The following is a 24,267-nucleotide window of genomic DNA, read 5'->3' on the forward strand; positions in this document are numbered from 1 at the left end:
AGATTGGAAGTTGTAGTTATTTTTCAGAACCAATAAGTGGTGCAGCACTGAATAAGACTCAGTAGGCATTGGAGCCACATCAGTCTGGGTCTTGTTCCCAAGGTTTGAGGGCTGAAGGTGTCTCAGCACTCAAAAGATATCTCAGGGAACTCAGCTGAAGGGTTTCAGAGCCAAAGGCCATTCCAGATCCTACTCAGTACCCCATCCTGGAAACATGCACAGTTCTTCTGATTTCATCTAGAAGGATTCTCATATATGCAATATCTATCACCTCAATCAGCTATTCCTGCAGATCTGGGAGTAAATATCACTCGACATCACCTTCTGGCACTTTTTACATGAGACTAAGTATCTGACATCAGAAAGACTCTAAAACAAGAGACACAGATTTAGGCGTGCTGATTCAATACGTCACAAAGGCGAGGGGGTTAAGATGCCACCCATAAATTCAGCAAGTTAATGGTGTCAAGGTGCCAGCAACAGAATCAGTCAGACTAATTGAGTCTGGGGACTTCTGAGTCACGTATGCTAGATGTAGAAGTTCACTGAATGCAATTCTCCTGAATCTGTGGTGCTGGATCCTCAGCTGTGGACTGCTAAGCATAGAGCTGATGGTGCCAGAAAATCAATAGTGCTGGATCTTTGGTACTGTGATCAGCAGACCTTGACAAATCAGGGAAACTTGGTGACACTGATCTAGGCTATATCGCTCCTTTAGTATGTAGCACGTTAGACACAGTTAATGGCACCAGCATTGGACTCACTTAACCTTAGTACCTGGATATTGCTGATATTGGGCACCACTCTATTTTAACAAATGGTTTAACTGAGTTAATGATGGTGGATCTTTGGCATCAAACTATGTTGCCTCAGATGGATCCAATGATCCTATTAACTCTTGAATTGGTTTCAGAACTACTTCAGCTACTGGCTCGCCAAAGTCACTAGTGTTGTACCTTTGGTTTCGGTGAAACAAGGAAGCTTACTATTTCAAGCGAGTGGCTCACGGAGTCAGTTGTGCCAAAATGTTAGCACCAAACTGATTCAACCTGGATGAATCTGGAGACCCAGCACCACTTATACTGATTTTGGATCTCTTCAAGCAAGTGGTACATCAATCAGTGGTGTGAAACCTTGGCACCAGACTCATACAATCCAGACCACTGTAAAGATATTAATGACTTGTATAACGGACACATCACCAAATGGCAGTCCTGAAAAGACAATAGAAAAGGAAAAATCATTGAAGAAAGCATTGAGGATGCTGTGTGTAATCCAAGCTCATTTGCACCTTTGTCGATTAGATGGAAGTGAGGGTGGTTGGGGCCACTCCCCCGTTTATATCCTGGAATCCTCTGCAAGGGAAGGCCTCAAGCAAACGCTACTCCCCAGAAGATTATGCAGCCAGGAGGCGCCAGTTTGACAAGTGGGAATATGCAGAGGCCATTGGAAGTAAAAAACAAAACCAATCAAAAAAACCATCACCCTTCCTAAATTGATTCTTTGGATCTGGTTAAGAAATAAGCACAATATATTCCTGAGATTCTCAGGTGTTAATGATGAGTCTGCACTCTGGTCTATATTTATATTATTATATGTGTTCTAGTGGTGCCTATAGGCCTCAATTGAGATAGGGCTCTATTGGGCTAGGCACTGTACAGACGCATAATAAGCAACAATCCCTGACCTGAAGAGTTTACAAGACAATTTCAAGACAATTGAAGGGTTGGAAGGAAATAGGCACAGAACAATGAACTGATTTATCCAAGGACACTCAGCAGATCAATTACTGAGCTGGGTATGCAAGCAATGTTTCCTGACTGCCAGATCACTGTCATTTCCTCTTGCATCACCCTGGTTTTTAATTGTTTGGGGTTTTTTTGAGTTACAGCATTGGTGTAAAGTGATCCTACCCTTGTGCACTTACATTATTTGATTTTATTGATAAGTGTTCTATTAATGATGTTGGCTTATTGGGTAATGATTAATGTGGTATCTGTGGCCAGGTCACTCACCACAGGCTCTTGTTATTGTATATGGTATATCTATTGTTTTTGCCTGCTTCTGCAATCTCTGAAATGAAGAAAATCCATCAACAAGAGTCAGAGAATAGCATTTACAACGAGAACAAGAGTGTGCAGAGAAGGATATGTGCACCGATATGAAGTATTAGATGATACTTTATCATTGTTCTGTTGGAATTACTAGAACCCAGCATTTCTTGTCACAGTATTGCTGACAAGATTTTCCATATAACTTCCTTGTTATCAAAAATTATATTTGATTTATTGTTCACAGTTCCCTGTTGAGTAACAACATTCAGAATCAGAAAAGGAGTACTTGTGGCACCTTAGAGACTAACCAATTTATTTGAGCATAAGCTTTCGTGAGCTACAGCTCACTTCAGATGCATCCGATGAAGTGAGCTGTAGCTCACAAAAGCTTATGCTCAAATAAATTGGTTAGTCTCTAAGGTGCCACAAGTACTCCTTTTCTTTTTGCGAATACAGACTAACACGGCTGTTACTCTGAAACATTCAGAATCATATTTTATTATTGATGTCCTGGTTTCCAGGCAAACGATGACTATATGTCCAGTGATAGTATTTGAAGTTAGAAGGATGCTCATTTGCTGGCACAGATATAGAAATGGCTAATCATTCCTGTTTTGAAAACTCAGAACAGTGTATATTGTAGGCAAACAGTTTCATGAAGGAAGTCCCCATAAAGTCAAACTGGGGGTAAAAGCTATGACTGTTTGTTTTTTATCAGTCTGGGAAATCCTGTCTACAGTCAATTCTGCCAATGCATGTCTTCAGATTAACAATACCAAGAAACAGACCTTTAAGGTCTGCATGCATATGTCAGAAAAACAAAGCCATCAAACTAAGAAACCTTCACATGTATTTACAAAAAGGAAGGTAGTGTTTGGTCCTAAGTTGTATCCCATAAGAAAGAGCTCTCCTGCTATATTTGAATTAATGCATTATTTTTGCATGAGCTTTCGTGAGCTACAGCTCACTTCATCGGATGCATATCATGGAATGCATCCGATGAAGTGAGCTGTAGCTCACGAAAGCTCATGCTCAAATAAATTGGTTAGTCTCTAAGGTGCCACAAGTACTCCTTTTCTTTTTGCGAATACAGACTAACACGGCTGTTACTCTGAAACCTGCATTATTTTTATTGCAGTTCTCATACTCTGAATGTGTTACAATTAAAAAAAAAAAAAAACCTCATACTTTATCAAAGTATATTACGTATAATCTTAAAAAGCCTCCCAAAGCTAGAAAACCTTCTCAAGCTCCTTAACCTCAATAGCCTCTCTTATGGTCCCTTAAAAACTCCTTTGTAAGATTTTTCACAATCCTTATTCAACCACACTCAAGTTTTCTTTTCATCCACTCGCAGCTAGGAAAAGCCAGGAGAAAAAAAACAGGCCTGAAAGGTCATCAGATCTGAGCTCAGATGAACCCGGGGTGAAAGTGGGCCAGTACAGCATACCAGTAAGAAGCCGGTACCGGCCCATACCCAGCCAACGTTATAGTGCTGCCACTTTAGTTTTAAAGTCTTATTTATTAATGGGAGGACATGAAACTCTGGCTACTACTCTGACTTAGCAGAATCTTCCAGTTTTGTTTAGAAATAGCACTAAAACTTTTCCCTGAGAATAGGCACCATTTGATTCCTAGGAAAGTGGTAGAAAACATAGTCTGATGTTCTGTACCTCAGGGGAACACCCAGGACCCCCATGTTCATCCTTCTAATATGATTGTGTGGTTTCTAATGCAAAGTTTGTTATGTCGGGTGTCTTTGGAAGGCTCTTGATGTACTGTCCATTGTTATGGTAATGTTCTAGGTTGTAATTTCATGTATATATTTATGAGGCTGAAAATGTGTCCTCATGGCTTAAAGCAAGCCCAGGCAAAAACTCCAGTAGCAGAGGGGCAGTTCACACCTCATCATGGCATGTATGGGACAAAAACAGCCCAGTCTCACAGGAACAAAGGTCACTGGCCTAGGCAACAACAAAGGATCTGTTGGACTCTCAAGTGAGTCACCCACCTTTTCTTTGGTCAGTTTGGGACTGGTAATATTCACATGACTCTGAAGGGGGGGAGGGCAAAGCCAAGAGGGAAGGAAGGAAATGATAAAAGGCATTTGCCATGCTCTTCCTCTGTCTTCCACCTACATCTACAGACACCACACCAAGCAGCTGAAGCACTGATCAAAGGGAAGAGCTTGGCTGAAGGGCAACCAGCCAGCCTGTGGTGAGAAGCATCTAAGTTTGTAAGGGCATTGAAAGTGTTAAGATCAGCTTGGAATGTGTTTTACTTTTATTTCATTTGACCAAATCCGACTTGTTATGCTTTGACTTATAATCACTTAAAATATATCTTTGTAGTTAATAAATGTGTGTGTTTGATCTACCTGAAGCAGTGCAAGATGGAGGTTCCTAGGGTTGTATCTGGGGCCGGAGATATTGGCTAATGTCATTCGGTTGCACAATCCAAGGAGCAGCTTACATGCTAGTGGCTGTGCGTGAACAGCCCAGGAGTGGGGGTTCTCACAGCTGAGCAGGGTAAAGCTGGCTCCCAGAGTCAAGGATTGGAGTGACCTAGCAGATCACTGGCCCAGATAACGCCAGAGGGAAATGTCAGACATAATGCTATGGGTTGTACTAGATTTGTGTTGCATTTGCTGGAAGTATTTGTCTATTTGAGTAGCGTATAATAAAAAAACATGCTGCCTAGACAAGCTGCACTTTCGCATTGACCCATAGAGATACAAGCTCGAAAAAAAGATGAGCCGTTTTGAGATTGGATGATGTCATGTGCAGTAGTGACTGAAAATAAAATAAATGGCTCAGTCCTGCTCCCAATGAAGTCAAAACAACTAAGCTGTACAGGGCATATCTGTGTAAGCTGGGTCCTTTGCACTGTCACAGCCGCCTAAGGGCTGCTCTAATGTATTGCCTACTGCAATGGCAACAGGCTAAAAATGCAGTGAAGGTTGGCAGAGGCATACTGGCCATACGCCATTCTTGTGGCCAGAACCTCGTTTTCCCACTATGAAAATGGAAGGTGAAGTGAGATACACAAAAGCCTCTATGCATCCAATGAAGGATCACCGTTACATAACCGATTAAAGAAAAGGAGTACTAGTGGCACCTTAGAGACTAACAAATTTATTTGAGCATAAGCTTTTGTGTGGTACAGCTCACTTCATCGGATGCATGCAGTGGAAAATACAGTGGGGAGATTTTATATACACAGAGAACATGAAACAATGGGTGTTACCATACACACTGTAACAAGAGTGATCAGGTAAGGTGAGCTATTACCAGCAGGAGAGCGGAGGGTAGGAGGGAAGAAACCTTTTGTAGTGATAATCAAGGTGGACCATTTTCAGCAGTTGACAAGAACGTGTGAGGAACAGGAGGGTTGGGGGGAAATAAACATGGGGAAATAGTTTTACTTTGTGTAATGACCCATCCACTCCCAGTCTTTATTCAAGCCTAAGTTAATTGTATCCAGTTTGCAAATTAATTCCAATTCAGCAGTCTCTCGTTGGAGATTAAATTATCTTTTGGGTCAGATTGTTCTAGGTGATCTGGTTCTTTCTTTCTAAATTAAAGATTATTTTTTTGGTTTGTGGAATTCAGTGCAGGGGCCTAGTTTTGTCACAAAAATTGGGTGTCAGGTGATTTGTATGAACGATTCCGTGCCCTCGTTTAGCAGAGCTAAAGCATAATGTCTGGATGACCATTTTCGTAAGAAGCTACACATTTTGATTCTGAGTCATCTCACCAATGCTATTTGACCATTAAAATATGTTAGAAATGTAATAGTTGTTTGGATGGTATCAAGTTCTTTTTTCATGTGTAATAGTAATTATTGTTTTGAGTACTTTTATTGTAATTCTGCTTTGTAAATCTTTTCTAAAGCACAAAAAGCCTTTCAGAGAAATAAACCCTTAATCATAACATTTTCCAGTTCAGCATTATGCCAGCATTTCTAGGAATGGAAATATGATGAAGACTAGTGAATAAATTCCTCTCTTTAAAAAAGTTCCTTTACCTTGACAGAAAGATAGATGTGTCATTAATGTGTGAACTTCCATGTTTTGTGGGGTTTTTTCCTTCAGATTTTGATGCTGGATGGAAATTTCCTAAGTAATCAATGGCTATAAGCTAGGGTGGGCAGGGATGGTGTCCCTAGCCTCTGTTTTGCCAGAAGCTGGGAATGGGCGATGGGATGGATCACTTGATGATTGCCTGTTCTGTTCATTTTCTCTGAAGCACCTGGCATTGGTCACTGTTGGAAAACAGGATACTGGGCTAGATGGACCTTTGGTCTGACCCAGTATGGCTGTTCTTATGTTAAGTAATGGATTCTAATATATTTACAAAGAAAGCCATTAGGCTGTGTGTACATATACACACAGCCTAATGGCTTTCTTTGTAACATCCTTTTCCACAGCTTCTAGAATACACTCTACCAAGTTAAACCATCTTCATTAAATTAATATATCTCCTACTCTAAGACTATGTTGAGTTCTTAATAATAGTATTAATCTGTTTATAGATTAAGAAAATAAAATTATACAATGTAGCTAGAGTACTTCACAGTTTTAACCAAACACGGATATTCCAGTTTTATCTTTCATGACGTACAAATAAACAAATACAGAATTAGTTATGCAGTCTGCCATTGCAGGGGAGGAGCACATCTTGTGAAGGGAAAATAGAAACAATACTAAATATAAAACTGACAAACTGAGGTATGGGAATACGGATGCTACTTGGGAAAAGAGAGAAAATATAATCCATTTGATGAATAAACATTTATTTGTAATGTTGCTTAATGCCTAATCATCTCTCTCTCTTTTCTGGTACTGTGGAAGTTTTAGTGATGCATTGCAAAGTCACATCAGCAGTTTTGCCCATCACACTTAGGTGCAAACTGTTCTTTGAGAGCTGGTCCTGTATTCCTTAGACAGGCAAATCTTCCATTCAAGGTACTACGTCCAAAGTGTAGTAATGCAGGTTAAGAACCAGACTAGTAAAAACTGCCTTCACAAATTACTTCTTAAAATCTAAGCAAATGCTGGGGCTCCTCCTTCACTAAGGGCCCTGTTGTATGAATAACAGTTTATGCACATTGTACAATGACTTGGAAGTTACCATTTTAAAATCATTATTTAGAATAAGATAAATGTTGGTGAAAACAGTAGTCTAATGTTGATGTCAAAACTTCCATATAACAAATTCTGGAATCATGTTCAGGGCAGCAAGGGACAAAGTAGCTTCTTATTGGTACTTAATCCTGAGGTCTGGCTGGCCCAGCATGCAAGAGAGCCTAAGTGGGTTGTTCTGCAATAGGGTGGTGAGAAATGATGTGGCTGTGGAGGTTACTTCAACCCTGATCCATCAGTAAACCTCTCTCAGGGTGTCTCTGGAGGAGGAACTGAAAGAGATAGTGGCCAGACATGGACCTGTCTTAAGTTTTTTTGTTTGAAGAAGTTATTGCAGGCACTAAATGCTCCACTGACACCCATCTGTGTCAGCCAATGTCTAAATACCATGTCTGGATGTTGAAGAGGGTATTGACTTCTTTCAAGTCATCCCAGCAGTGCCTAAAATGCAATGTGTGCCAAATGAGCAGTGGGATCTATGGCTCTTCCCTCAGGGGTGGGTTAGATAGGCACAGAGACTGTATGTCTACACTATAATAAAAGACCCATGGTTGGCCCAGGTCAGCTGGCTTAGGCTTGTGGGGCTGGGTATGTGGGACTAAAAACTGCAGTGTAGATGTTCCCACTGAAGCTGCAGCCTGGGCTCTGAAATCCCATGAGGCAGGTGGTTCTCAGAACCAGGGCTTCAGCCCAGAGCTGCATATCTATACTGCTATTTTTAGCCTTGTGAGCCTGAGTCAGCTGACTTGGGCCAGTCATAGTTCTTTTATTGCAGTGCGGATATACCCTATGTGGCCACCTTGAGAGAGCCTCTTAGGAATCGCATACAGTTCTGCAGTTGTAGATCCTGTTAGCTCAAGGATGTGCTGAGTATTTAACCCAATGGGTGTAGGTGGGGTCAGGCTTTGATCCACAGGTGATATACAGGTGGGGAATTATTCACAGTAACTCTGCAGTCAAGTCGTGAGGTAAATTTTTAACATTGGTAGATTTAAAAAAAAAATTGGGCTTTTTGTTCAAGAAATGTCCAAATGATTTAACAAGGTTTGGTGTAAGATTTGCTGTTCAAAGTCCTCACTTTGGAACCTTGATGGTAATGATACCAGTGAAAGCAAGAAACAGATTACGCAGAAATATTAACTGGCAAGTTTGTGCGGTCTTGTCGTTTCAGGATGTCTGTAAACACTGTAGAACGACAGATTTCTTCCTTCAATCATTGATCATATTTCAGTATTTGCAGACATTAAACTTCTGAGGGAAGCATGTACCTTAAGCCCTTTAATTACGTGAAACTTAGTTGCATGGTCTGTCTTTTCTGTCATGTATTTGAAAGCAAGAGGATAACCAGTCCCTAACCAGTAAAACCTCTCACTTCTTTGAAGGTTGTGAGTTGTATAACTCTGAAGCACGAAGAAACAGCAGGTAATTCAGCATGTCCCTCATTAAAAGTCGGTAATGCAAATGATTTTGAAGGTTTCAGAAGTATTGATTGTTGTACAGCTATTTACCTATATGAATGTTGATAAGGTATAGGGCTGTGCAATATGAATTTTTTTAATAACCCATTTAATGTCATCAGTGTGGCTAATTTGGTACCTCATAGCGGTACAATTTGGAATACTGATATCTTGGCAACTATAGTTAACAGCTAATCACCATGTTCTGCTCTTTGTGAACATAGTAGATGGTGCTAGAGAACAGAGCAGGAGCTCTCTGAAAGAAAATTAATTTTCTTTTATTATTGTATGTTCAGAAAGTGATTTTTATTCAGTTTAAATATAGTTGCTCTAAAGCCCAGCAAGTTGTAAATGAAAAAAGTACATTGAAGTAGCATTGTTTTCCTGTCACAATTGTAAAGTATGCACTATCAGACCTTCACAGCAGAGATAGTATTTGGCAAATGGCAACACCCCAAAATATGAAGAGCAAACAGTGGGAGAAATGTCAGATACTGATATTATATTAAAAAGCATGTTTAATTTTTTGTTCACGCTTTTAATAAAAATAAGGCATATGAGATTAAAGGTAGTAGAGTGCAGATAGGTAGCATGAGTTACCAGTCACAGCATCTGCAAGCAGGGGATTCCAAATGATCTAACAAGCTGGTACTGCATTTACACCCACTTCAACAGAAAACTGAATCACGGTCACATTTTCATTAAATATTGCTGCTTAGTTCAAAGTATTTTATAACCCCTGGGCCGAAGACTTGTACTGTCTCATTTTTTGTGAAGAATGGAAACGATTTCTTCCCTGCCCCTGCAATCAGAAATATATCCTTCTCCCCAGCGCTGGGAATACACTAAACAAAGCGGGAGATTAATGCAGGGAAACATCATGTCTGGTCTTAGTGACAAAGTTGGAATAATACATGCTGAGCTTTCTTTTTCTGATGAGCGAGAATTGAATTCATGAGCCACAGGGGAATTTCAATAACCAGGAGAAGTGGGGGTAAGTAAAAAGCTTTGAATGAACCCCTCTGGGTCTTCCTTACCGGATTTTCTCTGCAAATAAACACATTAATCTGACAATAAAATGCAGTTAAAATGGTTTAGAAGGAAGGACCTTAAACAACACCCTACTGCATATTTGTCAATAATATCTGTATTACTTAATTCTCCCAGTTTAATTATGAGATGGTTATAAATCATCATAGCCTGTCTAAAATCCATATCATTCCCCCACACATGACCAAATCCCACAACCTGTATTTCAGGCCAGGTGGTCTGTGTCTCTTAGAGGTGGTGTTCTATCTTTTCACACACTTCGTTCTTTCTAAAAATGGATTAGGGACAGGTTTTAAAGTGTGACTGTACTGTTGTAGCATTGGGAATGTAAAGAATGTACAGTTCAGGTTATGAAAGTACACTTACCTGTTATCCCCAGGAAAAAACAGACATACCTGCTCTCATTAACTTTCTCTCCATCCATTGGTAGAAATACTCCGAAGGTTAGGTGGGAAACAGTTTTCCTAACCTCTGAAAATGTTCAAGATTTCAGTTTTTTTTCCTGTTCCACATTGAGACAAAGCTCAAGACCTTTCAATTTTTGTGTGTGTGGAAAATGAGAGAGCCTCCCTAGTTCCTAGGGCATTTCCCTGGGATGTGGGAGACCCAGGTTCAAGTCTCTGTTCTATCTGATTCCGAAGGAGTTGACTCTGGGTCTCGCACATTCCAGGTGCCATAACCACTGGGAATCTGTTGTTGTTCGCTCTCTCTCTGGCACAGTGAATATTTAATTATTTATGCAAAATGACCCAACCCAGAATAGACAATAGTCTAATGGCTAGATTCTCAGCAGGTCTGAGTTTCTGTTCTGAATCAGGCAGAGCATGGATTGAATTAGGGTCCCGCAAAGCCAGGGGAGTATCTAACCACTAGGATATTGCTCACTGAAGTTAGTAGATTCCTGTTGACTTCAATAGGAGTTGGATCAAACCTGTATTTATTTATTAAACTATATCTGTCCCTTACTCTAGGTATATGCATAACTAATATTTACGAAATTCACATTAACCGGTAACATTAAAATCCTTGCCAGTCACCTGTCAGGATTCTGTCCATTCACCTCCTCAATTCAGTTTGGAAAATAGGGCATGTAAATTATGAACTGAATATAAACACACTTGGGTTTTGTTGAACAAAAGAAAAGAACAGGGTCTAGAATATAGAATACTTCACTGAAAAGGCTTTATCATCTACCTTATCATCTTCTCTGTTTAATAAAGGGTCTTGCTTATTGTCTTTTTTTGGCTGAAGAGAGGTTCTCTATCTACAATGGGAATCTTTCCAGCTTGTTTTTAATCACTATAAAATAATTTTCATACACAAGGTAGAAAAATTACCTTTTTCGGTTTCTCTAGTGAAATCAGTCTGAATAGTTTAGTGATTTAAAAGAAAACTCAGCAGTTTTCTGTAAATAATCCTTCCAGATGCTATCACTCACCTTTTCTTATCACCCTGGTTTTTATTTCCTCTCTCTCCCCCCAGTGCAAATGGGTTGTGATTTTTGTCATCTCAAAAGCAGCAAAAATATATTTCTATTTATTTTAAGGGGCATTTTAACTATGGTTCCAGAAAACAATCAAACTACTTCTCTTACAGGCTGGAAAGGAAGAGGAAAGAAGTGTTGTTTCCAGTGCTTAATTTTTGCCAGGGCTGTAGGCTTGCTGTATCAGTTATGAATGTAAAAAAATTGCTTGAGCCCCAGCACCTAATTGTTTGAGCCGCAGCATCTCTTTTATTACAAATGAAGCACTGATTGTTTCCTGTTTTTAAATGCTAAGAAGTGTTAAAATATTATCTGGAGGAGGGCTATAGTAATACCTAGATAAAGAAATATTGAGTATGTGGTATGAGAAATAGATAATTTATTTGTGAAAGCCATGATTCACTTTAGCTGAGAATTGTGTTTGTGGTTCTTAGTGGCAAGGCAGCCCCTGCAGTTCAAACTTATGATCAACTCCAAACATTAAATTATTCTTTACATTGAGCTCTTTCCCTCTGTGATAATGTGTATCTCTATATATTTTATAGCACTAGCTACAATGCCAACTCATAATGGAAAGTATGCATTTACTATACTTCACTGTAATTTTTAGCTGTGCGTATAGAGATTATTGCCATGCTTTTTGATAGTGAATAGATTTATTTTGAAAAACATTCACTAGAAGTTTCTATAGTGCTTTGTGAAAAAGTAATATTTAATTTTTTAGCCTGTAAATGGCAAATTAAATAAGGAATGTAACATACAACAGGGTGTCTCGTCAATGAGACAGCGTACATACCTGTGTATTGTGAGGCTTAGTGCCAAACACTGAGTGCATTCAGGCCTGTAAAGAGGAATCTTTTCTACCATGTATGCTTCTGTGTGGTGGTTTGTCTCACTGGATGGTGCCTGAGGGAATGCTTGCTTGATAGAGAATTTAGAAACATATTTATGGTGTGTGGTATTTATTTATTTATTGTTTCAGTTGTGTTGACAGCTAAGGACCCCAAACAGGGATTAGGGCCCCATCATACTAAGTACTATGTAAACAAATTACACCAGACAGTCCTTAAGAGTTCCAGAGAGTTCACAATTTAAGATTTAGACAAAATGCAACAGGTGAATAAATGGACCAAGGGGAGCAGGGTGAGTGGACAAATAACTTTTAGAGTCACAGTGACCTAGGACACAAATCAGATATTCCTGTATTTGGCTAGCTTGCTGTGTAACTTGCTTGTACTGGGTAGAAAGTTGAAAAAGACTTCCAGCAGGCCCAGATAACAGCCTAATTGTGCTCTGTATGGTGACAATCAGAGAGATCAATAGAAAACACCAGAAGTGTGAATGGAAATTACTATAATTTGTGTCAGGTGTGCTGTGATTCAGGGCAGCATTTCAGGTGCTTCCTCTGCTAAGCCCTATAGGCTCTAGCATCTGGTAGGTCACAGTGGACAATCTGCTACAAGCCACCAACCACCACTCCCATCATAGGTCCTTTCGGCCCCTGGCAATTGGTCACTCCTCACTAACCAACTGACCTCCCAACTGCTCAAAACTTCCCTCTTCCTCCTGACTTGTCATCCTCTAGTCTGGAGACAGAAGAGCAGCATGCTCACTGCTTAGCTGCTTTGCAGATTCAACATGTATGGCTGCTCAGCAGGTTTCTCATACTGTTAGAGAAAAATATTTCTTGGACTGCCCATTGAAATCAAGGTAGAGGGTCAAGGTTTGAAGCATCCTTGGTGGGTTTTCTGTCCATCTTCCTATATGAAGCCAGGGATAATGCCTATAATATTGCACCTCCTTTCACATTGACAAGACAGTGGTTTTCATCCTGTGGTCCGTGGACCCCTGGGGGTCCGCAGACTATGTCAAAGATTTCCAAAATGGGTCCGCACCTCCATTTGAAATTTTTTAGGGGTCTGCAAATGAGGGGAAAAAAAGACTGAAAAACACTGACATAGTGTAAGTTTAGTATCTGTACTAGCTACAATTCCCTTGTCAAATTTAATATTTGATTTAGTCATTCGTCGGTATTTATCTCCTGTGAATGGCTTGATCAGTACTAAGAGGACAGTGTCACATTTGGTAGCATAAAAAAGTAATCTACTATTATGTATTACAAGGGGGTAATAAAAACAAGATAAAATATGATCCTATAGCATAGGCAAGTTACCGATTGCAATACGAGTATGTGAGCTCAGACATTATCCTAGCTCAGAGGGAGAGGTGTGTTAGCATTTGTGGGGAAATGTAATGCAGATACTTGTCATAGTTTGAGACATATTACACCACTTTTCCTGTGTACTCCACTCTTAACATTACTGAGCCTTAGATAGATCAATTGAAATTAATGCTTGTGAAAACAGGTATAACTTTTTTTTATGTACAAGTTCCATTTTACCACTGACAATACTACTGTTTCTAGTAGAAACAAAATATTCTGAACATGGTGTTTTTGGACACCTTGATTTTACATCATAATTACTTTACATTGTTTACATTCAATCAGATTGGTATTTAATGGTATTATTTAATGATTTGGTATTAATAATGTATATAGTATTAATTAGTTTTTAGTAATGTGACATTAATGAGTATTTAATAGCAGTACTTAATGGAATAGCATGGTTTGCCATTAAAGACATACTGATTTATGTTAAAATAACCATTAACTCTAAATTCTAGTTTTTCATGTGTGACATCCAACTGAAAAATAATCCTGTGTATGATGTCTGTATTTAGATGGGTGGTTTATTGAGCTACACAGCATCTCAGACTATAAACCAGAGAAATTCTTCTCTTAAAAATTAGTCAGAATAGTATGCTAAGGTATGTTTTTCTTCAGGAATTTTAGAGATTATATGTTTGCGTTAAAATGCAGATGATATTTTGTTTCTTTAGATTTGAAGCACTTGCATCTGAATAGATTAACATATAGCCTGTTTTTTAGTCGACAGGAATGTGTTAAATCTATATGAACTGAAAAAAATCTATATTTTCATGTATCAGACCCTTAGTGTTTGAAATATGTTTTTGTTAAAAGAACAAATCTTGCATCTAAAACTCTAGTCTTGAAGTGCTAAAATATGGATGACAGCTTTAAAGTGTTTACCTATACAGTAATTTATATTTTGCTAGTGGCACACAGGGAGCATAAAAGAATAAACTTATTTGCTCAACGCCACTGATTATGTCAGATAAGTCATTAGAAAGTAAATTTATTGTGAAACATTAGTGCATACATCTTGTTTTGAGGCATTAAAACCATTTTATTCTTGCCAATTATGTTCTATTGGGTAATCTGACTATATTTTCATTTGAAATAGACAAAGCCAAGATAATTTGAACAGCACTGCACCATTTTGGCAATAGGCACCAGAAGTCCTACCTCTTCTTTGGGTATGTCTACACTACAAAATTAGGTCGATTTTATTTAAGTGAACACTGAGCCTCCAATTTAAACAAGTCGATTCTGCATGTCCCCACTAGGTACATTGTGTCAGCGGAGCGCATCCTCACTAGCAGGGCTTAAATCAACTCATGGAGTGCTGCACTGTGGGTAGCTATCCCCCAGTACATGGAGCTGAGTGGAATGGTGGGTTGGACTTGCAATGCCTAATGGGACCAAAACATTTGCATGGGTGGTTATGGGAGCATGGCATTATCCTCCCATGGTGCACTTACCTCTCTGCCTCCCTTCCTCCCTGAAATCAATGGCAAACAAACCAAGCCTTTTTTGCATCTTTTTTTATAAGCCTGGGTTTACCACACAGACACCGTGTTGTACCAATAAAATAAAAACCAGCAGGATCTTATTAAAGGGAAAAAGGCAAAATACCACATTTATTGTGAATACAGAAAGAATCATAGTAAGCAGTTAGTTATAGCTATAACATTCCATTCAATCTCATATTTATTCACACATTCATTCATACACACACACACACAGGTTCTGCAAGGTTGTTATCATAGTTACCAGCCTTAGAGTTGCTCATGCCAAGCCACTGGCCAGGTGGCCTGGACATGAGGAGGGAGCAGGGCCTTGTCAGATGCTCATCTGATGCTCCTGGAAGTTGGTTTGCAGAATCAGACCCCCCAAAGTTCTCACTTTTTAGAGTCAATTTTTATAGGAATTTCTTCCTATGCCAGTCTATGGGAATTGCTTCATCATGCTGTTGCTGAATCAATCAGCAGATAGCACATTCCTGACGGCTCCAAGATGTTATCTTGTTCTTTGGTTCTCCCATTCTTGAGGCTGTTGGGTGGATTCCAGTCTGCCCTCCGGGTGGGGTCCTCTGGTTATTTCCACTTGACACCTTCTTCAGCCGATGGACACTGGATTCTTAGGCTGGCACCTCCCTGATCATTCAGTTATTATCCACACCAAGCATCCATCCACATACATCCTCTATCTCTATTTTAATCACAATGGTTAATACAACAAAAGGGTGGGGAGTCTCTGGGTGCTGTTTCTGTTGTTAGAGTATTGCTTTGAGTCTCTCTCTCTGTGAATTGCTTTGAGAACAGACTCTGTCTTAGAATGTACTAACACAATTAGCAGCTTGCAAGTTTCACACAGAGAGGGAGAGAAACAGTACCAAAAACCAAGAGACCTCTTAATTAGTAATACCCTGGAATTTAAACTCTGGGGAATCAAACTCATTTGTGATTTTAATACAGAACTTCTTTAATATGATCCAACAACCGTAGCACAAAAAGCACGGACCCCGCTTTGCTGTACACTGTTGTTGTGATCATTACAAAAACCTAATGCCTTTTCCTTCGGTATTTGCTTAGCCAAAGCAGGAGCTGCTCTGCTGAACAATGTGATGCCACACAAGTAGCCCTGCTTGGAAGCCATGGACTGGAGCAATTTGCAGATGCTGGTAGCAGTTTCATATCACCCTGACATGGTGGAGCGCCTCTTCAGGGCCCGGGAAACAAGCACTGACTGGTGGGACTGCATAGTGATGCAGCTATGGGATGATGAGCAGTGGCTGCAGAACTTTCGAATGTGTAAGGCCACTTTCATGGAACTGTGTGAAGAGCTTTTCCCAGCTCTGAAGCGCAACGATACTAAAATGAGAGCTGCTCTGACAGTTCGGAAGCGACTGGCAATAGCTCTGTGGAAGCTTGCAATGCCAGACTGCTGCCAGTCAGTGGGAAATCCGTTTGGAGTGGGTAAATCTACTGTGTGGTCTGTTGTGATCCAAGTTGCCAGGGCAATCTATAGTCTTCTGCTAAGAAGGGTAGTGACTCTAGGAAATGTGCAGGACATAAACTGGACAGAAGCTGTGGTGCTCGCATGTATCACCTGCTAGATTATAACTTGATGTTCAATTAGAAAATATCAGGAAAGGGACAAAAAACTGTAATTATTCCACAAAAATTGTTTTTTATAGACAGTATGGTCAGATTTTTTTCCAAGTAAAGCATTAACTACTAGAAGAATAAATATTTATTTAGCATTGATAGGTCTGTGTAAGTAATTTGTATATTTTTCCTTAGCTTCCTCACTCTGTGAAAATGTTTAGAAGAGAAGTCAAAGTCTAAGGATGACCTATTTGTTTCATGGTGGGAATCAATTTCACCTTGTCTGTACTTGAAAAATTATAGTTCCTATATTGAATCTGCTCTGTTTAGCAATGGTGCAAGGTATATTGTGGACAGGGCTTGTGTTTTCTTGTAGCCAATAGGATTCAACCTCTTCTACATTAACATTTGTTTTACTTTCACTTAAAGTTCAACCTGAAATAGTTGGGGAACAGGAGGTTATTGAGACAAAGGTGGGATAAGATTCTGAAGAAGAAAAAGCAGCTAGCTATTATTTAAAAATGTTATTAGTGCTGTGTTTTAACACAATTTGATTAAATTTCCTCCTCCTCAAGATCCTGAAATATCTGGGCTGCCAACTTCCTGGTTTCTCCCCTGGAGTGATTGATAGAACAACAAGTATCAGAAAGAAAGATCTGAAAAAAGCAGACTATTTGGAGAGCCGAAGGCTAATGTCAAATAGGCACATGCAAATCTTATTCAAAGCAGTTGGGGATTGCACATGAATATCTGTGTACAAAAGTTGACCCTTGTGACGTTGCACTCCGTATGTTTATGGAAATATGCTTATGAGTAACTGGAATATGCTTTATGCAGAAGGTCTATTGTAAGGTATCATTACAAAGCTTATAATCTACTGAGTGTGTTCATCCTATTTGTATGAATATATCATTCTTGTATCTGAAGATAGAAATATGAAGTACTCTGAAGTCCTATTGTAACTATGCAAAGTGTGGGGCATTAATGGTGGCTTAGAATCTTGATGGCTCCCATTAACCAGGAAATTGGTGGTAAATGGCTCTGTTTACTTATAAGCCTTCCTGTATATGTGGGTGCCAGCCAGTGGGTAATGAAGTCTCACAGGACATGTGAACATGTCACATGATACTGGAATCCATCTTAAACCTGGTGCTTTTCCATTTAGAAGGAAGGGTGGGGACCCAGAGAGACAAAAGATTCCTACCTTGTGCCAAAGATATAAAAGGGGGTAGAACAGAACAAAGGGGGCTGCCAGTCATGAGAAATCCTCTAGTTACTACCTGAGGTGGAATTAACAAGAACTGTACCAGGGTAAAGGATTGGGCCCAGACTAAGGAGGAGTCTAGTCTGTGAAAGAAGCTTATTGGAACATCTGAGGGTCAGATTTACTCATATTCAGTTTCTTAAATGTATTAGGCTTAGACTTGCGTGTTTTGTTTTATTCTGCTTGTAACTTTGTTCTGTCTGTTATTACTTGAAACCACTTAAATCCCACTTTTTATACTTAATAAAATCACTTTTGTTTATTAGTAAACCCAGAGTAAGTGATTAATACCTGGGGCAGCAAACAGCTGTGCATATCTCTCTATCGGTGTTCACCACGCTTTAAGAAAGATATGGACAAATTGTAGAGAGTCCAGAGGAGAGGAGAACATAAGCTTTATACAGAGTAAAATGGATTTATTTGGGGTTTGGATGCCATTGGGAGCTCGGAGTCTGGGTGCTGGAGATAGGTGACTTGCTGAGCAGTTTTTCATTAAAGTCTGCAACTTTGGGGGCGTGGACCAGACCTGGGTCTGTGTTGCAGCTGGCTAGCGTGTCTGGCTCAACAAGGCAGGGTTCTGGAGTCCCAAGCTGGCAGGGAGGCTCAGATATAGTTTCAGCACACCAGGTAATAGTCCCAAGAGGGTCTCTGTCACACCCTAATCACATTTTTTCCAACTAATTCACTCTGGTAACAGGTTTTCAAGTTGTAAGGGAGCTGATTTTGTTAAAATGCATGTTTAATTAAAAGTTAAACAGCCTAGGATTATGTTATGTTTAAAACTGATCAGGAATTATTTTCAACGAAACTGTTTTTTCTTTGAGTGCCAATTCATCAAAACTTTTCATGAAAACATACCAGTTTCAACAAAACGTCTCTAGGGAAAGTTTTCTCAAGCCCAGAATGGAATTTTTGGTCAATAAACAGAGAACGAGAAACCCCAGAAAAGCCAATATCCTGTCAGGGCATGCAACTGGGAGATCTAGGTTTAACTCCTTGCTCTGCCTGATTCAGACCAGGGACTTGATCCTGGGTCTTCCACATTCCATTTGAATGTTCTGACCACTAGGATATTGGTTTGGAGGGAGAGGTGTACTCAATTGCTCATGTTGTAGCTGTCTTACTTAGTATAAATAATTATTAATTGGGCCAGAGGGTGCAAAAGGGAGACTGACTGTTGCTCAGTGTTTAGGACACTTGCTTGGGATGTAGGAGACCTAGGTTCAAATACCTGTTTCAATGATTATTTTTACAGAATGGAACAGAATATGAGAGATTGAAAGAGACGCACCCACGAATAGATAAAATAATGTGGTGGTTAGAGTACTTGCCTGGGATATAGAAGATGTAGGTTCATGTCCCTGCTCTGAATTAGGCAGAGCAGGATCTTGGACATAGATATTCATAGAATCATAGACTATCAGGGTTGGAAGGGACCTCAGAAGGTCATCTAGTCCAACCCCCTTGCTCAAAGCAGGACCAATCCCCAATTTTTGCCCCCGATCCCTAAATGGCCCCCTCAAGGATTGAACTTACAACCCTGGGTTTAGCAGACCAATGCTCAAACCACTGAGCTATCCCTCCCCCCTCATATCTTTCACCAGTGGATTGGTGTATCTTCCTTTTTTTGTGAAAAATTTGAGAAGGTCTCATTTTAGTCACAATGTGGAATGGAAAATTTCTGGAAATCTTGAAGTTTTGTGGGATGGGAAAATCATTTCCTGCCCAGTTCTAGTTTTGATATTTACTTCAAACTTTCTCTTTTAGATAGGTGACTGTTTCTGCAGTGTGCCCATCAAATATAGGATTACAAAGTAACATTTGCTTCTAAAATTATTTTATGGTGAAAGAATATATTTTTTAAATGCATCTTTAAAATCCATACTATATTCCCCAGTTTATAACAATGTGAAGGTAAAATTTTGGCCTTTATGTACATTACTGAATCTGCAGGAGTATTGTGTCCAGTTTTGGGCACCATACTTTAAGAAAGATATGGACAAATTTGAGGGAGTCCAGAGGAGAGCAGAATATATGATAAAATGATATATGATTTTAACCTTAATCTGTGAGGAAAGGTTAAAAAAACTGGACATATGTAGTCTTGAGAAAAGAAGACTGAGGGGGGACCTGATAACATTCTTCAAATATGTTAAGGGTTGTTATAAAAGGGATGGTGATCAGTGATTTTCCATGTCCACAGAAGGTAGGACAAGAAGTAATGGGCTTAATCTGCAGCAATGGAGATTTTAGGTTAGATGATAGGAAAAGCATTCTAACTATATGGTTAGTTAAGCTCTGGAATAGATTTCCAAGGGAATTCCCATCAGTGGAGATTTTTAAGAACAGGTTGGACAAATACCTGTCAGGGATAGTCTAGGTACACTTGGTCCTGGCTCAGCTTGATGAACTCCTGAGGTCCCTTCCAGCTCTACATTTTTGTGATTCTGTGTTGAATAGGCTACGAATGCATAGGGAAAATTCTATAAGCTGTGGCTAGACTGAATTAATATTAGCGCTTTCCTGAAATAATTTACTTATTGAGCCATAAGTGTGGTCCAGACTAATGCCAAATTTGGGAGTAGCTCAGTGTCAACAGTCTATCATAGTTAATTTTAAGAAGTAAAGGATGTGGAAACTAGAAATCCTGTCAAGGGGAAAAAAAGAAAATGAAGCAAAAATGTCAATCTAAGACTGGTATATTGACCTTTAGTTTTGTATTTCTTTGCTTTTATGTGCATGCAATGTTTTTATAATATTTGGTTTTATTGATTTCTTCCCCCCCATAACATTGCATTCCTAAAACCAAATACTTTTATTAATATTAATGTGTAGAATATTCACAAATACCAGTTTCAGCCATATGGAGATATTTCCTTTCCCCAAGCCTCCATCTATAAAGAACCCAAACAAACACACTTTCTTTCATTCTGTGACTATTTGTTAAAGTCTTTAAATATTTTGTGATACAGGATGAGCAGAAGTAGTGCTCTGTGGAGTAAATAATTCCTAAAAGCAACCAACAATATGATATCGAAGTCATATGCTGTATTCTGCAGTCTGCCCATTTTCCTCTCACAAACAGACAATCTATTATTATTATTATTTATTACAGCTGGGCCTCGATTTACATGGTATTTTTTGCACAGTTTCAGTTATACACAGTCAATTGTGATGCTTTATTTTTGTACACAGCATGGATTCACTTTTACATGGTGCAGCACGGTCGCCAAGATACTCAGATCAGTGGTGTAGTCAGGGCGAGACACTTGGGTGGGCCCCGACTTCAGGTGGGTGGGCAATGACTGAGGTGGGGGAGTGAGGCTGGAGGGATGGGGCAAGAGGGATCAAGGCTGCCTTTTCTCCCCCCTCCAGCCAGCCTTGGGTGGGGGGCGATGGACACTCTGGCCAGGGGCCCTCCGGCCCCAGGCATGCACCTGGAGAGTGGGGTCAGGGCATGGGGGCTTGCCCGCTCCACCCGGCGCTCCTGCTGAGGAGTGGAGTTGAGAGCTTGCCATGCTCCAACTGGCACTCCAGCAGTGGAGCAGGGTCAGGGGCTTCCCTGCTCCGCCTGCCTGGCATGCCTACTGGGGAGCAGGGTTGAGGGCTCGCCCCACTCCACCCAGTGCTCCTGCCGGGGAGCGGGGTCGGGGCCTGGGGGCTTGCCTTGCTCTGCCCATCTGGCACTCCAGCTGGGGAGCGGGCAAGCCCCCACTCCCTGACCCCACTCCCCGGGTGCACGCCTGGGATTGGGGTGCGGGTGGCCTGGCCAGAGTGTCCATTGCCCCTGACAAGGCCTGCTGGAGGGGGTGAGGGGAGGAGACCCCCAATCCCTCCTGCCCCATCCTTTCTGCTTCCTATCCCCCTCCCCCAACATTGCCCACCCACCTGAAGTTGGGGCCCACCCACATGTCCCATCCTGGCTATGCCACTGCTCCATACTCCCCGGCCTCTCCAGACGCCCCAGATGAACCCTGGGAGTTCTGACTTCAACAACGCAGCATTATTCTATCAAATTCATCCTCAACATCAGTAAATGTTAGTAGCAAGTTTAAATTCCATTAATTGTTTTTTTAATAAAACCTGTATTGGATAAGTTAGGGAGGTCAGCTTGTGAGCCTGGAACCTAAAACCTTATTTCCTATAGACCATTGGTATCTTTTTACGTGATTTCTGTTTGCTCTGTGTTTTTTCAAGAATGTAACCACCATGTAAATTGAGGCCTGACTGTATCTGTATTACTATAGCACTTAAGAGTTCTTAGTTATGGACTGGGACTTCATTGTGTTAGGTGCTCTACAAACAGACAAAAAAGACAGTTCCTGCCCCAAAGAACTTACAATGTAAGAACTAGATAGGACGGTCAACATTATGGCATCTCCAGTGTGGGTGCACAAAAGAGCAGAGAGTGAGGAAACCTACTTCTACCCCTGTGCTACTGCAGTGCAAGAAGTAGTCATAATAGGGTGGCAAATGGGCTTACTGGGAGGAAAGATATGTGACTGAGCAACTTTTTAAGATTCGTAGGCTGAAGATATTGTATAAATTCTTCATTATTGTTATTTCATTCCTAAGGAAGATTCATTAGCCTTTTGAGTAAACAAGGGCTCTTTTTCAGGCTAACGTATTACCAAGGGAATAAATATTTTAGGAATATGGAAAAAGAGAAAAGGAGGACTTGTGGCACCTTAGAGACTAACAAATTTATTTGAGCATAAGCTTTCGTGAGCTACAGCTCACTTCATCGGATGCATTCAGTGGAAAATACAGTGGGGAGATTTATATACACAGAGAACATGAAACAATGGGTGTTACCATACACACTGTAACGAGAGTGATCAGGTAAGGTGAGCTATTACCAGCGGGGGGTGGGGGTGAACCCTTTTATAGTGATAATCAAGGTGGGCCATTTCCAGCAGTTGACAAGGAACAGCAGCGGTGGGGGGGAATAAACATAGGGAAATAGTTTTACTTTGTGTAATGACCCAGCCACTCCCAGTCTTTATTCAAGCCTAAGTTAATTGTATCCAGTTTGCAAATTAATTCCAAGTCAGCAGTCTCTTGTTGGAGTCTGTTTTTGAAGTTTTTTTTTGTTGAAGAATTGCCACTTTTAGGTCTGTAATCAAGTGACCAAAGAGACTGAAGTGTTCTCCGACTGGTTTTTGAATGTAATAATTCTTGACGTCTGATTTGTGTCCTTTATTCTTTTATGTAGAAACTGTCCAGTTTGGCCAATGTACATGGCAGAGGGGCATTGCTGGCACATGATGGCATATATCACATTGGTACATGTGCAAGTGAACGAGCCTCTGATAGTGTGGCTGATGTGATTAGGCCCTATGATGGTGTCCCCTGAATAGATATGTGGACATAGTTGGCAATGGGCTTTGTTGCAAGGATAGGTTCCTGGGTTAGTGGTTCTGTTGTGTGGTGTGTGGTTGCTGGTGAGTATTTGCCTCAGGCTGGGGGGCTGTCTGTAAGCAAGGACTGCTCTGTCTCCCAAGATCTGTGAGAGCGATGGGTTGTCTTTCAGGATAGGTTGTAGATCCTTGATGATGCATTGGAGAGGTTTTAGTTGAGGGCTGAAGGTGATGGCTAGTAGCGTTCTGTTATTTTCTTTGTTGGGCCTGTCCTGTTGTAGGTAACTTCTGGGTACTCTTCTGGCTCTGTCAGTCTGTTTCTTTTGTAGAGAAGCAAAATCTCTGTGAAACCAGAAGAGAAACAGTAATTTTGTCTAAGCATTGCTTTAAATATTAGGATGTGTTCAAATTCAGAATTAAAAGTGAAACTTGATGGATTGTATGAATATTTGGGGGTTGTAGGGTAAACCCATGTGAATTAAAAGAAAGGAGTTGTTTGCAAGAATCTCTGCCAAGCTATAACCTGTTTCACATAGCTTTACTATAACCTTGTTATTATCAGGTGTCACTGTAGCTCAGAAGATAACTCTTATGCCTCTATCCCAGCAGATTGTAAATTCATGTCTCATATCGGGATTTGAACTGATATTCTCCACCTCAGTAAAAGGGGGAAGAATCTCGTTGGGGACAAGCTGGTTAGAGCAGTCAGGAGAGAATTAAATTAATTAAAAAAAAAGAGGGTTAAAAGAGAAGCTATCAGCACAAAAATCAAGATGTCAAACAAAATTAATCAAGGATCAAAAGAATATGAAAAGAAGAAATTCTTGAATTGCTTATACACTAATGCTAGGAGCCTGGGTAGCAAACGAGGAATTGGAAGTTTTCATTATTAGCATAAATTCGACCTAGTTGGCGTCACTGAAACCTGGTGGAATGATTCCTCCAATTGAAATGTTAAAATCCATAGATATAGCCTGTTTACGAAGCATCAACGGGGCAAAAGGGATGGGGGAATGACATTCTACATAAAAAATGGCATTACCTGTTTCCAAGTCACTGATAACTCAGAAGAAAATAATCTTGAATGCTTATTGATTGATGTCCTAACAGAGAAAGTATAAGATGGGATACTAGTTGGCATCT

General features: G+C 40.2%; 1 protein-coding gene across 3 annotated transcripts in view; it reads left to right on the forward strand.

Moving 5' to 3' along the window:
- The window catches only part of PRR16 (proline rich 16), a 236,361-nt gene that overhangs the window by 111,915 nt on the left and 100,179 nt on the right, over window positions 1-24,267 (forward strand). The window contains exon 1 of one of the 3 annotated variants that reach the window (XM_073344794.2): window positions 3,150-4,271. The exons of the other annotated variants lie outside the window; for them this stretch is intronic. The gene's annotated coding sequence lies outside the window, so the exon portion shown is untranslated. Of the gene's footprint in view, window positions 1-3,149; window positions 4,272-24,267 lie in introns of those variants that run through there. 3 annotated transcript variants of the gene reach the window in all.

The sequence above is a fragment of the Lepidochelys kempii genome, chromosome 5 (genome assembly GCF_965140285.1).
Source record: "Lepidochelys kempii isolate rLepKem1 chromosome 5, rLepKem1.hap1, whole genome shotgun sequence".
Lineage (NCBI taxonomy): Eukaryota > Metazoa > Chordata > Testudines > Cheloniidae > Lepidochelys > Lepidochelys kempii.